General features: G+C 37.0%; 1 long non-coding RNA gene across 1 annotated transcript in view; it reads right to left on the reverse strand.

The window, feature by feature from the left end:
- Positions 1-357: 357 nt before the first annotated feature.
- The window catches only part of LOC123605912, a 57,164-nt gene continuing 43,468 nt past the window's right edge, over positions 358-14,053 (reverse strand). Inside the window, exons 3-4 of the long non-coding RNA XR_006715991.1 lie at positions 4,628-4,753; positions 358-652 (exon numbers count right to left, since the gene is read on the reverse strand). This is a non-coding gene — a long non-coding RNA (uncharacterized LOC123605912). The remainder of the gene's footprint in view (positions 653-4,627; positions 4,754-14,053) is intronic.

The following is a 14,053-nucleotide window of genomic DNA, read 5'->3' on the forward strand; positions in this document are numbered from 1 at the left end:
TCATCTTTAAAGCCCTACATAAATACCACATTTTCTAGGGAGCACTCCCTGATCCCCTTTTAAGTACTCTGAGCTCTCAAAGGACACTATGAATACTCCTCTGTGATCTTCATTTCAGTCTGCTTTATATTACAGTAAGCACTATAAGTAGGCAAGGCTGTGCCATTTTCTACAGTGTCACTTTACCATACTGAAGATTGCAAATGAACTGCTTATTTTATTTTACTTTATTTTATTTGTTAATTCACTGCATGATAGGAGACCAAAAGAAAAGAATAGAGAGTTGTTCCTCCAAAATCTCCAGAGAGGAAAAATATATAGCAAATCTTTAGTATTATGTATATAACATTTTCTAGGTAAGTCTAACATTTTATTCCCTTCTCCTAGTGGCAAAATACAAGAAAAGAGTTATGAACTCCACTAAATAGGGGGAAAAATGTCTAAAAATGAAAGGGAGCTCTCCTCACTACAATCAGACTTCAGCAATCATCTGAAAGAGAGGCGAGTTAAAAATAAAACTCTCACCCAAAAGGCAGCCAGGATACAACCCAGTTGCTTACGCTGAGCCAGCATCTTTCCAGAGCCACTTCCCAGGTGGTTAAATACAGCCATGCAGTCCTCTGGGCCAGAGCCTGAGCTAATTAGGGAGTCTCTGGAAAGGAATACAAGGACTTTTAATAAAAGAGCCACCACAAGCCACTGCATTGGTGTTATACCTCTTCAAAATGCCAGTCCCTTTCTTACCATCAAGCATCACCACACTAACAAACACAGGAAAGGGGAGTTTGGGATGACAATAATTCTCTGAGTCATAAATGTTTCTGTGATCTACAGCATCAGAATCCTTTTTTATGGAAAAACAGCAGGGAAAGGCACACACTTTACTTTTCTATAGATATGACTTCTAAACGTCTAACTTGGCTGTCTTTGACTCTTTAAAGCGCTTTTTTTTTTTTAGAGAAATAACATCCCATTTAGGTTTTCCATAAAGCTTATTAGTTTAAATGATAAAACAGATAGTATTATAAAGTACATCATTGGAGAAAGTAGGCTCATTGTAAATGTCAGGGAAAGACAGCCCTGACTCAGAGTATAAAAGTGATGCTTAACCAATATCAGATGTCATTACAGGAGCAATTTCTAACAAATCTGAATCCAGCTCTCATCAGTTAACATATAGGACAAAACTGTGCCCTCTGTATATGGTAAGAACAGGGAGAGCCATGGTTGTGTTAATATTTTTGTTATTTTTGAATTATTGCTTGTGTTTTCAGAGAATCTCAAGGTTGATTACCATAAAGATCATCTTGTCAAACCTTGAATCCAAACACCATAAAACTCGTGGAACACAATACTCTTCCTTTAAAATTCCTTTAGTCATTTATAAGTGACCCCAAGTGTGGTTTGCCCATTTTTCTTTTGGCAATAATGATTATGATTCCTCATAATAAATAATACTCTATAGCTTACAATACACTTTTTCACAAATAATACTATCTAAATTCTCACAGCAGTATCTCTGTTAATTGCCCCCAAGCTTACCTAACTAGCCCCCACAAATAATAAGACAGATATTCTGTATCTTCCCAATTTATTTTTAAATATTAAAATATGATTTTTTAAAGAAGCAAAGAACTATAGAATCACATTTCAGAAATGTGAGTGCTTAATTAGTTCATTTTTAGCAATACACATTTACCAAAGTATATAAACCAATGCATTGGAACTATGGCATTCCAAATTTCCAAACCTTAAAAGCAGAAATATAATTTTAATTTAGTTTACTCATAAATTATAATTAAAGGATTTTTAGTAAATATATGCAAATATAAGGCAATTTCAACAAAAGTGCCATTTTCAAATTATTTGGTATATATGCACAAGATAGGGCAGCACTAACAGGAAAGAGAGCCTTAATAAAGTCCATAAAGGAAAGGAAGAATGAATGGGTAAAGTAGTCATCCTGATAATCAAAAATTCAAGTTTCCCAAAGCCCAGCAGTCATGGCCAAACACAAAACAGGTAAATTCCTTATGTGGAATAATGTTGGAAGTCATGAAGAAGCTAACAAACACTCCATGAGATCCTTCCATTTGACTAATTAATTTGACTAATTAATTCCACCAGAGATGCATCCCTTCTGTTTGAGGATTTGGCCCTGTTAGATTTCCATTCTTTGCATGATGTAGTAGGAAATGTAGGGTGTATAATAAAAGCTGCTCTTGGTTATCTATACTCCGTGTAACTGGCAATCTCAAAGAGGAAAATTTTGAAGGTGAAGAGTTGATAATTATATATTGAGTGAGTGTTATGTGCTAAGCATTTTAGATCTACCATCTCATTTAATCCTCACATCAATGCTATGAGTTAGGTATTCTTAACCACATTTTATATATAAGGAAACCAAGGCTCAGATAAGTTAGATGATTTACCCAAGGCTCAGGGGGAACAAATGAGAACCTATGGTCAGAGATGGACCATTAGGAAAGATAAAGAGATGCTAAACTGATACTAAGTCAATGGCTTTGGGTTCCTTAAAAAGAAACCTCAGTACCAAAAGCACTGTTGAAGCATGACTGACTCTTCAGGTGATTAAGTGGCCTCCGGTCTGAATCTAGAAGAAAACAAACAGGAAGACCAACAGAGAAAATATCTTTCTCTTCTCTTTTCTTTCCTCTCCCATCCCTCACCTTACTCCCTTCCTCCTCCCCACACACTCTCTCACACACACACACACCACTTAAATTCAAAGCACACTGATAAAGAGATAGAAAACTTAAATCACCTAATAAGCAATGCATGTATAATTACACCTCCTAATTCTTTAGGATTCTGCCACAAGGGTACATATTTACAGAGACAAAAGGAATTGAGTGTAAGGGGAATTTTAATTTGTGGCAAGAAGGTCATCAAAAAATAAATGGCACTGAACTTTGCCTCGGATTTGAACAAAGGACAACCAGCATGTGGGATACTCCCTAAATATAACTGGAATTAAAACTTAATCGGGTCTGGTAGCAGAGTACTTCCTGGTTTTGCCAAGCAAAGATGTTAGATAATTTAATATTGATATTAACAAAGATAAAGGGAGTAGTTATTTGATTTTCATCATGTTAAGAACTTCCCTAGAGGGTTTTATATTCTTAAACTGTAGCATTTCACCCAGAAGAGTTTTGGACACCACAAAATAAAACAAGGTCATGAAAGATGGAAATTGGTCAACTAGATCTGACTTAGAAATAGAAAATGATTTTAAATATGAACAGTCACACACATCAAAAACAGTAGTATTAAGAATGACTGGAAATGCAGAGGAAAACAAATCCTGGAATATGCCAACTCAGTAACTGAAAAGACCATTGTTAGCCTGATTTGCCAATGCTAATACCTATTACCAATCACATTCATGAGTTATCTGTAGTGTTTTTTTAAATGAATTAAAATTTTTAGCTCCATGAAACAATGGAAATAACCAAAGTCCTGTAATACAAAAAGGAGAGCAAGGTTTAACTTAAAAAAAAAAATTTTTTTTTGACCAAATTTTAGGCCTTGTTCTTCCTGGTGTTCATGAATCAAGCATTCCAAGTCTTCTGAGTCATGTATCCTTACCTATAAAATAAGGAGGTTGAACTAGATAAACTTGGGAGTCTAACATTCTCTGATATTGTAAGTCTTTTTTTTTTATTGCTTATTTATTTTTAAGAGAGAGAGACAGAAACAGAGTGTGAGCAAGGGAGGAGCAAAGAGAGAGGGAGACAGCATTCAAAGTAGGCTCCAGGCTCTGAGCTGTTAGCACACAGCCTGGCACAGGGCTTGAAACTCATGAACCATGAGATCATGACCTGAGCCGAAGCTGGAAGCCCAGCCGACTGAGCTGCCCAGGTGCCCATTAAGTCTTCTTGATTAACTTTTAAAAATCCACTTTATTCAAATGTTTCTATACTATCAATGGAAATACTAATTAATTAAAAATTAAAAGCATAGCCTATGCTGACAAGTGTCCTTAAAAAAGGAATTCCTTGGAATTCTGCTGTTTTTTAGAGTATACTAAATGAAGTTTATTCCTACATATTCTGCAGATCTCTGGATGATATAGGAACATCCAACAAAAATAATTATTTTCGAGAACAAAGTGCTGGAAATTTCAGAAATAATTAAATTCTCCTTTTTCTTACCACATGTTTGCTAGTTTAACTAGCATCTCACTGCCCTCTCTTGGTAGATTAAAATAACAGAAGCTGATTTCTTTGCAGGGATTGGAATCTGGCATCAAGCTTCAAGAAAACAGTCTGATTATTGCCAGTAGGGGGATCTACTTAATAAGACAAGTGTCAATGTAATCTGTAATATTTAAAAAGTAAGAATTTGTTAGTTTCAAGGCTAGCCTCTTCCAAGAACCAAATTAGAGAAAGAGTAACATGCAGAAAGTTTAGTAGGGACTCAATACTTGCGGAGAAAAGGAGGAAGGCAGAAGCTGGGCTGTAATGCAGTTCCAACAAGGGCCGAAAATGACCCCAAAGTTCTGAAGCTAGAGGGCCTTTGGAGCTGACCTGAGTTGGGGCAAGAAGACCCAAGGCTCATGTACTTCATAAGCCACATTTCAACCACTTATGGGATACTGACTTACCTTGGAAGCAGCTCTGACCATGGGCAAGGTGACTCTTTAGCCAGGGACAATTTCTGGGGAGGGCTGACACCTGAGGACTGTCAATTAGCACTTCTGGAAGCTGGAGCAATAGAAGACCCTTCAGTCCTGAAGGAGAATCAGAGGTGTCACATCATAGTGTCTGCTATATACTGTCATTAATAACTTTCTGTTTCTTAATAAACACCATACAACTAATCTTACAATAATTACAAAAATAAAAGGTAATGAATACAGGAAATGGTAATAGCCACTTTGGAAAGTAAACTGGTATTTCCTTTTAAAAGTAAATATAGGGGCGGGGCACCTGGGTGGTTCAGTTGGTTGAACATCCCACTCTTGATTTCGGCTCAGGTCATGATCTCACAGTTCATGAGATTGAGCCCTTTGTTAGGCTCTGCGCTGAGAGCACAGAACCTGCTTGGGATTCTCTCTCCCTCTCTCTCTGCCCCTCCCCAATGCATGTGTGTGCTCTCTCAATAAATAAACAAACACTTAAAAATGTTTTAAAAAATAAATATAAATTTACCATGTGACCCAGTAATTCCACTCCTAGGTCAAAGAGAAATGAAAATATATGTCCACACGAAGATTTATACAGAAAAAGCTCATAACAGCATTATTCCTAATAGAAAAAAATTAAAACAACAATTCAATGCTAAATGGATAAACATAATGTGTTATATGCAAAAAATGGAATAATACTCAGCAATAAAAAGGAACAAAGTACTGATACATATATGCTACAACATGGATGAACCTCAAAAACATTATGCTAAGTGAAAGTAGAAAAAAGCAAAATACTACATATTTCTGATTCCCTTTAAATGAAATGTCTAGAAAAGGCAAATCTATAGTGAGAAAATAGAACAAGGACTACCTGAAGTTGGAGGTGGAAATGTGAAATGACTGAAAATGGGCATGAGCAGTATTTTGGAAGCAATGGAAATGTTCTAAAGTTGGACTGTGGTGGTGACAATACTATGTGAATTCACTAAAAATCTTTGAAATGTAAAATTAAAGAGTATATTTTATAGCAAGTAGATTATACTCAAGGAAGTGGAAAGAAGAAAGGCAGACAGGCAGGCAGGAAGGGAGGCATCATTCATCATACACTAGGTGGTGTGACCTGATAAATGGGTTTTTTTCTCCAAACTTGAGACCATAGGGTTAAAATAACAGCCTAGTTTACATCTCAGAATATGTCATATCAGCAAGACCTTGAACATTAATGTTAGTGAATATTTGAATTCATTTTGGGTAAGGATCAGCATAGACTAGGGCTCATACTTCCCTAAGGTAGCTATAGAAGACTAGCCTATAGATCATATTTAAAAAAAAAAAACAAAAAGAAAAAGAAAAAAACACAGAGGCGCCTGGGTGACTCAGTTGGTTGGGCGTCCGACTTCGGCTCAAGTCATGATCTCATGGTTGGTGGGTTCAAGCCCCGTGTTGGGCTCTGTGCTGACAGCTTGGAGCCTGGATGGAGGAGTCTGCTTCAGATTCTGGGTCTCCCTCTCTCCCTCTGCCCCTTCCACTCATGCTGTGTCTCTTTCTGTCTGTCTCTCTCTCAAAAATAAATAAACTTAAAAAAAAAAAAAAGTAACAAACAACTCTGATACATACCAATGTACCTCTAAAATTTCCAACTTCACCCAGACTGACAAAGAGGATGCCTCTTCCTCACTTCTACATATAAGTGTGTGTATGTATATATGCGTGTGGGGGGGGGGGTGTATATATATATATAATTCATAATAATTATAATTAAGTATAATCATTATAACATTAAAATTATTACTTAACAGTATTATTATTTAATAATTATTAACCTTCAATATTATTGCTTAATAATATATATTTACACATAAGTATGTACACTTAATATATATAAGTACACTTATATATAAAATATATATTTATATATAAGTGTACATATATACTTAATAGTACTATGTTAGACTTATTTCTTCCTTCATGATCAACCTTGATGTTCACTGTAATTTTATTTCATTAAGATACAGAATTCATATGGGGTTAGTCAGGAGTCAGAATTTTAAGAAATAAGAAAAAAGAATCTAGCCTCAACTGAGAACATACTATATTCAACACTCTCCTAGGCATTCTTCATATATCATTTATTTTAACTACATTGTGATGGGAATAATTATTTTTATTTACTGAATGAGAAAGCTGAGGCTCAGAGGATTAAGCAACTCACCCAAGGTAACCCAACATGGCAAATAAAACAACTATGGATAACACTATATAAACCTGACAACACACAAATATCACACTCTTTTGTAGTTGTCTTTTTGGAGTTATACAGTGAAACCCTGCCCCTATGAATAGGGATGGCAGTTCCCTTGGCGGGGGGGGGGGGGGGGGGGGAGCAAAAACTGAATACCCTACTGTAAAATATCCTGGGAAGCTGCAAAGAAGTCTTTCCTGTGCTTGGAATCAATCTCTGAAAAATTAAATTAAAAAAAAAAAAAAAAAAAGCTTCTGCATGGTCAATTTGCCTAGGACACCAAAGTTCAGAAGATCTTGGGACATGAGCTGTCCCTGGTCACACAGAGACAGGACAGCAGTTACACAGGAAGCTGGCCTGGAGTCTCAGGTGGATTCTCTAGAAGCAGATGCCAAGATGGTGTTTGGGGTGTGAGGCGTTTCTTAGGGAACTCTGCCAGTGAAAGGAAGGATGAAGAGGCAGGACTGAAAAGAGGAACAAGTTCAAATGTGATGCAGGCCCAATAAACCCCTGATCAACCTGGTGGGAATCTCTGCAGGAGGCATCACACTTGTCCTGTGCTGCATCTGTGTCTACCGAACCTGGGAAGAGACCTTAGAGTGGGTTTGGCTTTATGAGTCTTTGAAAATTATTCTCTGCACTGCATATTCATTTCATTAGAGTCTAGTCTGTGATGTAAGCATTTGGAAAAAGAGCCTGTGACCATGCTAGCATAATAGATGCAGCAGAAGTATCACCATGAGAATGACTTCAGCTGCAAATACAGATTGTTTCAATGTGTTGAAACAATGTATTGTTTCCTATACAGGGCAGTTCAGAAGTAGAACGATTCAGAATTTGTACCATCAGGGTTCCAGCTCCACATCCCTGTGATTATCATGCTTTTCCCCTCATCTGTGTTGGCTTTATCCTTAGGCTGGTGGTAAAATAAAAGATAGTTCCAAATAAAACATACAACAGTATAATGTCAAGAAGCAGAAGAAGGATGGTCTTTTCTGGTATATCCTCCACAAAAACAACAACAAAAAACTCTTCCCAGTACCTGCCACTTCTACCCCAGCAGTGCTTCCCTCACACCTTACTGGCCAGAACAAACCATATTGCATCCCTAAACCAACCACTGACAGGTGATTCATTTAAAACCATTATGACCGGGGCGCCTGGGTGGCTCAGTCGGGGAAGCATCCAATTTCAGCTCAGGTCATGATCTCATGGTTTGTGAGTTCGAGCCTCACATTGGGCTCTGTGCTGACAGCTCAGAGCCTGGAGCCTGCTTCGGATTCTGTGTCTCGTTCTCTCTCTGCCCCTCTTCTACTCGTGCTCTGTCTCTCTCTGTCTCTCAAAAATAAATAAATGTAAAAAAGTAAATAAGTAAAAACATCATGACCCAGGGCGCCTGGGTGGCTCTGTCAGTTGAATGTCTGACTCTTGATTTAGACTCAGGTCATGGTCCCAGGATCGTGGGAGCAAACCCCACATCAGGCTCCACATTCAGCATGGAGACTGCTTGGGATTCTCTCTCCTCTCTGCCACTCCCCAACTCACATGCACTCATGCTCTCAAAATAAATAAATAAACTTAAAAAATAAAATAAAATCTTCATGACTGGCTCACATTAATCAGGATCTACCTACTATACTACACATGAGGCCAGCTTCCCCTAAAGCACATAGCTCTGAGAGGAGGGGTGGATATTTGGACAAAATCAGAATTATCTTAGGAAGAAGAGAAAAGCAAACTGTTGGTTGGGCATGCAACCAACACTATTCCCTGTATAAGAGCTCTATTGCTTAAATCAGCAAATGTCACCCAGCCAACTATGCCACAAGGGTCAGAAGTAGCAGAAGCAGCATCTTCAGAACAAGAAAGGAAAAAATCATATTGGCTAGTTTCAGCTCATCTCATAGTGTCCTAACAGAATGTGTACCCTGAAAACATCTCCCAGGAGGCTAATTTCCCAAATCACTTTCACCTTACTGTGGTTCTGGTTATCTAATACATGACAAGCAAAGTATGTGAACTCTGATCTGTCCGAGTTCATGGGTTCAAGCACGGGTGCTAATTTTTCTCAGATCCCAAGTCCCTTGGGGGAATTTAGAGACCAGACCAAACACCATTCTCTGACAAGAGATCTGAAAGGATCTTATACAAGAGACAAGGATGCTTAAGCTTAACTGCTGCAGGAATGGGCAGAAAATACTATTTACTGCATTTCCTAAAACTGAAGCCATATGACAGCACCCCGTGAATGTGTAAGTTAATTTAAATGAACAAATGGCCTGAAAAGATATTTTGTGACTCACCAAACAATAAATGTTTAACTGATCTCCCTTAATACTATTATTACATGAAAAAAATACACAACTATGTCTTTTACAATGAGAAATGAGAACTTTAGACCATAATTAAAAATCAGTAGAAACTTTCACCAATACTTTATTATAGAAATAGTCCTATTTGTTTTCATTATAAGAGGAAAATAAAAGAAGAAATTCTGTCTGTGAAATAGTTTATAACTCCAGTTCTGCCACTCACTGTTTGGAGGTCTCAAACTCTTGAGAGTCTCCTCATTTTTTCATTTGTAAAAAGCAGGTGATTTCTAGGTTCTTTCTAAGCCTCTCAATCTAGGACTGTAAGATATTGATTCCAAGAACCAATAATACTATGCTATACCATACATCTCATGTGGTTCTTGGAAACAAGGTATTTCTTTTTGTTTTCTTAGTTACCAAATATGGTTTCATAGGCCATTGGGTGGTAATGTATGTCTCTCATTAGTAGTTTTATTTTCTAGGATTAATTGCAATGCTGTGCATTTTATTGTTAGCCATTGAATTAAACTGAATCATTGTGTAAACGTTAACAAAATAATTATATAAATATTGGTACAACAGTAATCCTCCAGTGCTTTAAATGGGTTCATACTTTCAGCTTTCAAGACTTTCTAATAGAAAATAGGGAAGATGAAAGACAAAGAAAGATGAAGTAAAATATCACACAAATAATTTCAGAATTAGATTACCTTGGAGGTAATCTAATCCAGTGGCTGGAACACTTAGATATGTAATCTAGTGACATGCAGAACTGGATTAAAATAAAACTCTCCCCCACCAGCCATTCCCAGCCTCCCATCTCCAAAAGAGACTCACTAGTTTTAAATTAAAGCAAGGCTGGCCATCTGTATTTTTATCAAATTCCTTGAGTGATACTGAAGCACAGGCAGGTTTGGAAATCAATGATAGAAACCAACTGAATTATATAATAAATGAGAAAACTAAAGTTCAAGTAGTTAAAGAACAAAAGCAAAACCAAATTACTCAGTTCTCCTTTACCAAAAGTTGAGGGTTCTTTCTATTACCTCATCAATATACATCTTAATTATGTAAAAACAGTATGCTCAACATTAAATTAAGAACTAGTTGTAATTATTCAGATCCAGGAAGAAAGACTACCCAAGGAAGAGCAAGAAAATGAGGATTAATTAGGGGAAAACAACTGCATGGAATGAGGTAAAGCACATAGAGTAATCCAGACCTAATAAGAAAGAGGGAACTGGAGAGCACCTGGGTGGCTCAGTTGGTTAAGAAAGAGGGAACTGGAGGGAAAAAAGTAGGGTACAGGAAAGGCAGGGATGCTATCCAGGTTAGTAAAGAAAAATAGCAGGGCAGAATCCTGAATTGAACTAAAAGTAAAGAGCACTTAAATTCTTTACCTCCAGAAAAGATGGACAGAGCTAACATAAATAAGAATGACTTCATATGTACTATTTTTGTGTTATACTTTCTGATTCAGCATAATAATCTGAGAAAGTATAGTTATATTGGAAAAAAAGACCTAAACGCTGCGGTAGAGGATATCCATTAAAAAACAGGCCAATACCTAGATCACTGGTGACAAAGGTAGAGCTTCCCCTGAGGGTCTATCATTTCCAGGCAATTAACTTTAAGCAGGGCCCATCCAAAGATTTAAGATACTGATGGGATGACTTAATCACCACTATCATCATCATCATCATCATCATCATCATCATCATCATCATCACCGTCATCAAGTATGTACTACATACCCACTATGCCAGGTGCTAGAGATTAAGGGACAAAAAAACTTTCTTCTTGTTTGGCCAGGAAGGTTGAAAAGCACAGAATCAGGCCTAAGACATCTGGAAGCAGTAGTACACTGGTAATGTTGAAGAACCATGGGAAAGCCCTGATTAGTCCATTTGCATGCTGTAAATACTCCCATGACGGTCAGTTTCATGCTACCAGGATGATATCAACCAGCTAAAAAAATACCTATAAGTTTAACAATAGATTCTTATGAGCTGAAATGAGCTAGCCTCAGTCCACCACTGTTTAAAGACCATAAAACCAATGCTTCTATTCTCCTCATATCACATTCAGATAAAAAAACAAAGAGATAAAGTGACTTGTCAAAGGCCACATAACTAGGTTATGACAAAACTAAGAATAGAACCCACTTCCTTGCTTTTTCCATTATAACTCACCTCGTAAGTTCATATATGGTATTTTATGGCATTTGAATTTAGTGATTGAAAAATCGGGTCCTGAAGTCCACATGCCTAGGCTCAAATCCCAGCTCCAACTGTGAATGAAGACTATGACCTTAGAAATTTAATGAATTTGTCTGAGCCTTATTTTTTTATCTGTAAATTGAGGATGATTACACTACCTACATCTAACTAGATTGTAGTGAATATTAAATATGATAAAATGTGTAAATTGCTTGCCAAAGAGCCTGGCATACAATACAAATTCGGTATACATTGGCTATTATTATTATGGCATATTAATATCTGCTAGGCCAGCACTCATTCACAGACTGTTATGGTCCTTGACAGGATAACTATAGAATCTGACAGTAAGTGTTTAGCAATGTGTGGGGCACGTGGGTGGCTCAGTTGGTTGAGTGTCCCACTTCCACCCAGGTCATGATCTCGCAGTTCGGGAGTTCAAGCCCCGTGTGGGGCTCTGTGTTGACAGCTCAGAGCCTGGAGCCTGCTTCGGATTCTGTGTCTCCCTCTCTCTCTGTCCCTCCCTTGCTCACAGTCTGTCTCTCTCTCTCTCTCTCTAAAATAAATTAAAATGTTAAAAAAAATTTTTTTAAAAAGAAACTTCTTTAGCAATTTGACATTGACACAATATCCAAGCATAGGACCGTGAACTCATTTTGATAAACAGGGTATAAACAAGTATGGATGCTGTTGAACTCAAGCAGTGATCAGCATAGGGCCCAAAATGCATGCTAGTTAAGCACAAAAGATTGCTTAAACACATGATATTTTATGTTAGTTTATCACCTGTAACCCACAAGTCAATGAAAATCTGATAAAATATAGGCATTTGTTTATTTTAAAAATGTATTATTTTTACAATCATCGCGATTTTAGGTCAAGCTTATTTTCTAAATTTATACTTTAGTAAGCTAAATTAGGAAAATAATATTATTTTATTTTTAACTCTAATTTACATATATTGAGATAAGCCTCACTGAACTTCTGTCAAGAGTAGACACTCATTTTTCTGAATGCAGCAGTGCTAGTAAATCAAATGATAATGATGGAAGCTATTCCTAATAAATGAGAACCAAAAAAATTTGTACTAATTCTCTTAGGAATATGGTTGGTACCTTGTATATTGACATTGGTTGTATAGCCATAATTCAGAGTGAAGTACTAACATAACAGTGTGATTATTTTTGAGATGTACTGACTAATCAAACTTAAATGGATCTTACATATAAATCATAACTAAATAAGCTCAAAACCAAAGAATTGTTTTAAAGAAAGGGCAATGAGTTAAAAAGCTAACAGAAGCATGTGCTCAATATCCCACATATAAATATTAGTAATTCTCAGCTCTTTTTTAGGTAGCAATTCAAGTTGCTAACACTAAAAGATTACAGACAAAAACGTTTGCTTGGAAATACAGGTGAATCTAAGGCAAAGAATGTAGCTCAAATACCACTTTTCAAGGTATCTGAATAGCCCAACATAGCTAGGCACTGGCTAACGATATAGAAGACCAACTCACACAGCACATAAAGCCAGTTGAGTAGTTTTCATTGTTAATATAACTATTTTTTAACTATGTTTTAATTTTTTCCCAGCTTCACTGTTGATAAACACAACTAGTTCTGAACCGTATAATATCCTAAGTTGTCAACATTATCAATATATGGAATTGGAAATTTTAATTTTGTATAAGTGTGTTCAGATGGCATAGCTCCAATGACAGGAAATGTTTTTGAATAGCTAATCAGATTAAGAGTTTGAGTGAAAACATAAATCATCCCACTACCTCCTTCAATGACAAAGTCCTGTTATTCAAAAAAAGTCAACAGAATTAAACAATGTGCTTATAACGTAGCAAAATGGTGTCATAATAAGAACTAATTCACTTAAATTTTATACAATTCTGTTTTTTAAGTATTGATATAAAAATTGATAATAAAGGGGAGCCTGGGTGGCTCAGTTGGTTGAGTGACCGACTTCAGCTCAGGTCATGATCTCAGGGTTCGTGTGTGTGAGCCCCTGGTTGGGCTCTGTGCTGACAGCTCAGAGCCTGGAGCCTGCTTCAGATTCTGTGTCTCCTTCTCTCTCTGCCCCTCCCCTATTTGTGCTCTGTCTCTCAAAAATAAATAAACATTAAGAAAACTTTTTTTAAGATAATAAAAATACTTGTATGTGTAAGTACAGCACTGATCAACTGGAAAAAGTCTGTAAAGAATGTTTGAACTCAAAAATGAACTTGTTGTGCTGCTATGATATAAAGAAGTAGATGGATCCCAATCTTTTAAGGATATAAATTGAATGAACAGACTTGCCTGTTTGTCTAATATTTTTGGCATTTTAATTTTTTTTTTCAACGTTTATTTATTTTTGGGACAGAGAGAGACAGAGCATGAACGGGGGAGGGGCAGAGAGAGAGGGAGACACAGAATCGGAAACAGGCTCCAGGCTCTGAGCCATCAGCCCAGAGCCCGACGCGGGGCTCGAACTCACGGACCGCGAGATCGTGACCTGGCTGAAGTCGGACGCTTAACCGACTGCGCCACCCAGGCGCCCCATATTTTTGGCATTTTAAATTCTCTTAATATCTCTATTGAAAGGAGTGCAACATCTTAAAGGCAGATAAGAA

The sequence above is a fragment of the Leopardus geoffroyi genome, chromosome A2, assembly GCF_018350155.1.
Source record: "Leopardus geoffroyi isolate Oge1 chromosome A2, O.geoffroyi_Oge1_pat1.0, whole genome shotgun sequence".
Classification (NCBI taxonomy): Eukaryota; Metazoa; Chordata; class Mammalia; order Carnivora; family Felidae; genus Leopardus; species Leopardus geoffroyi.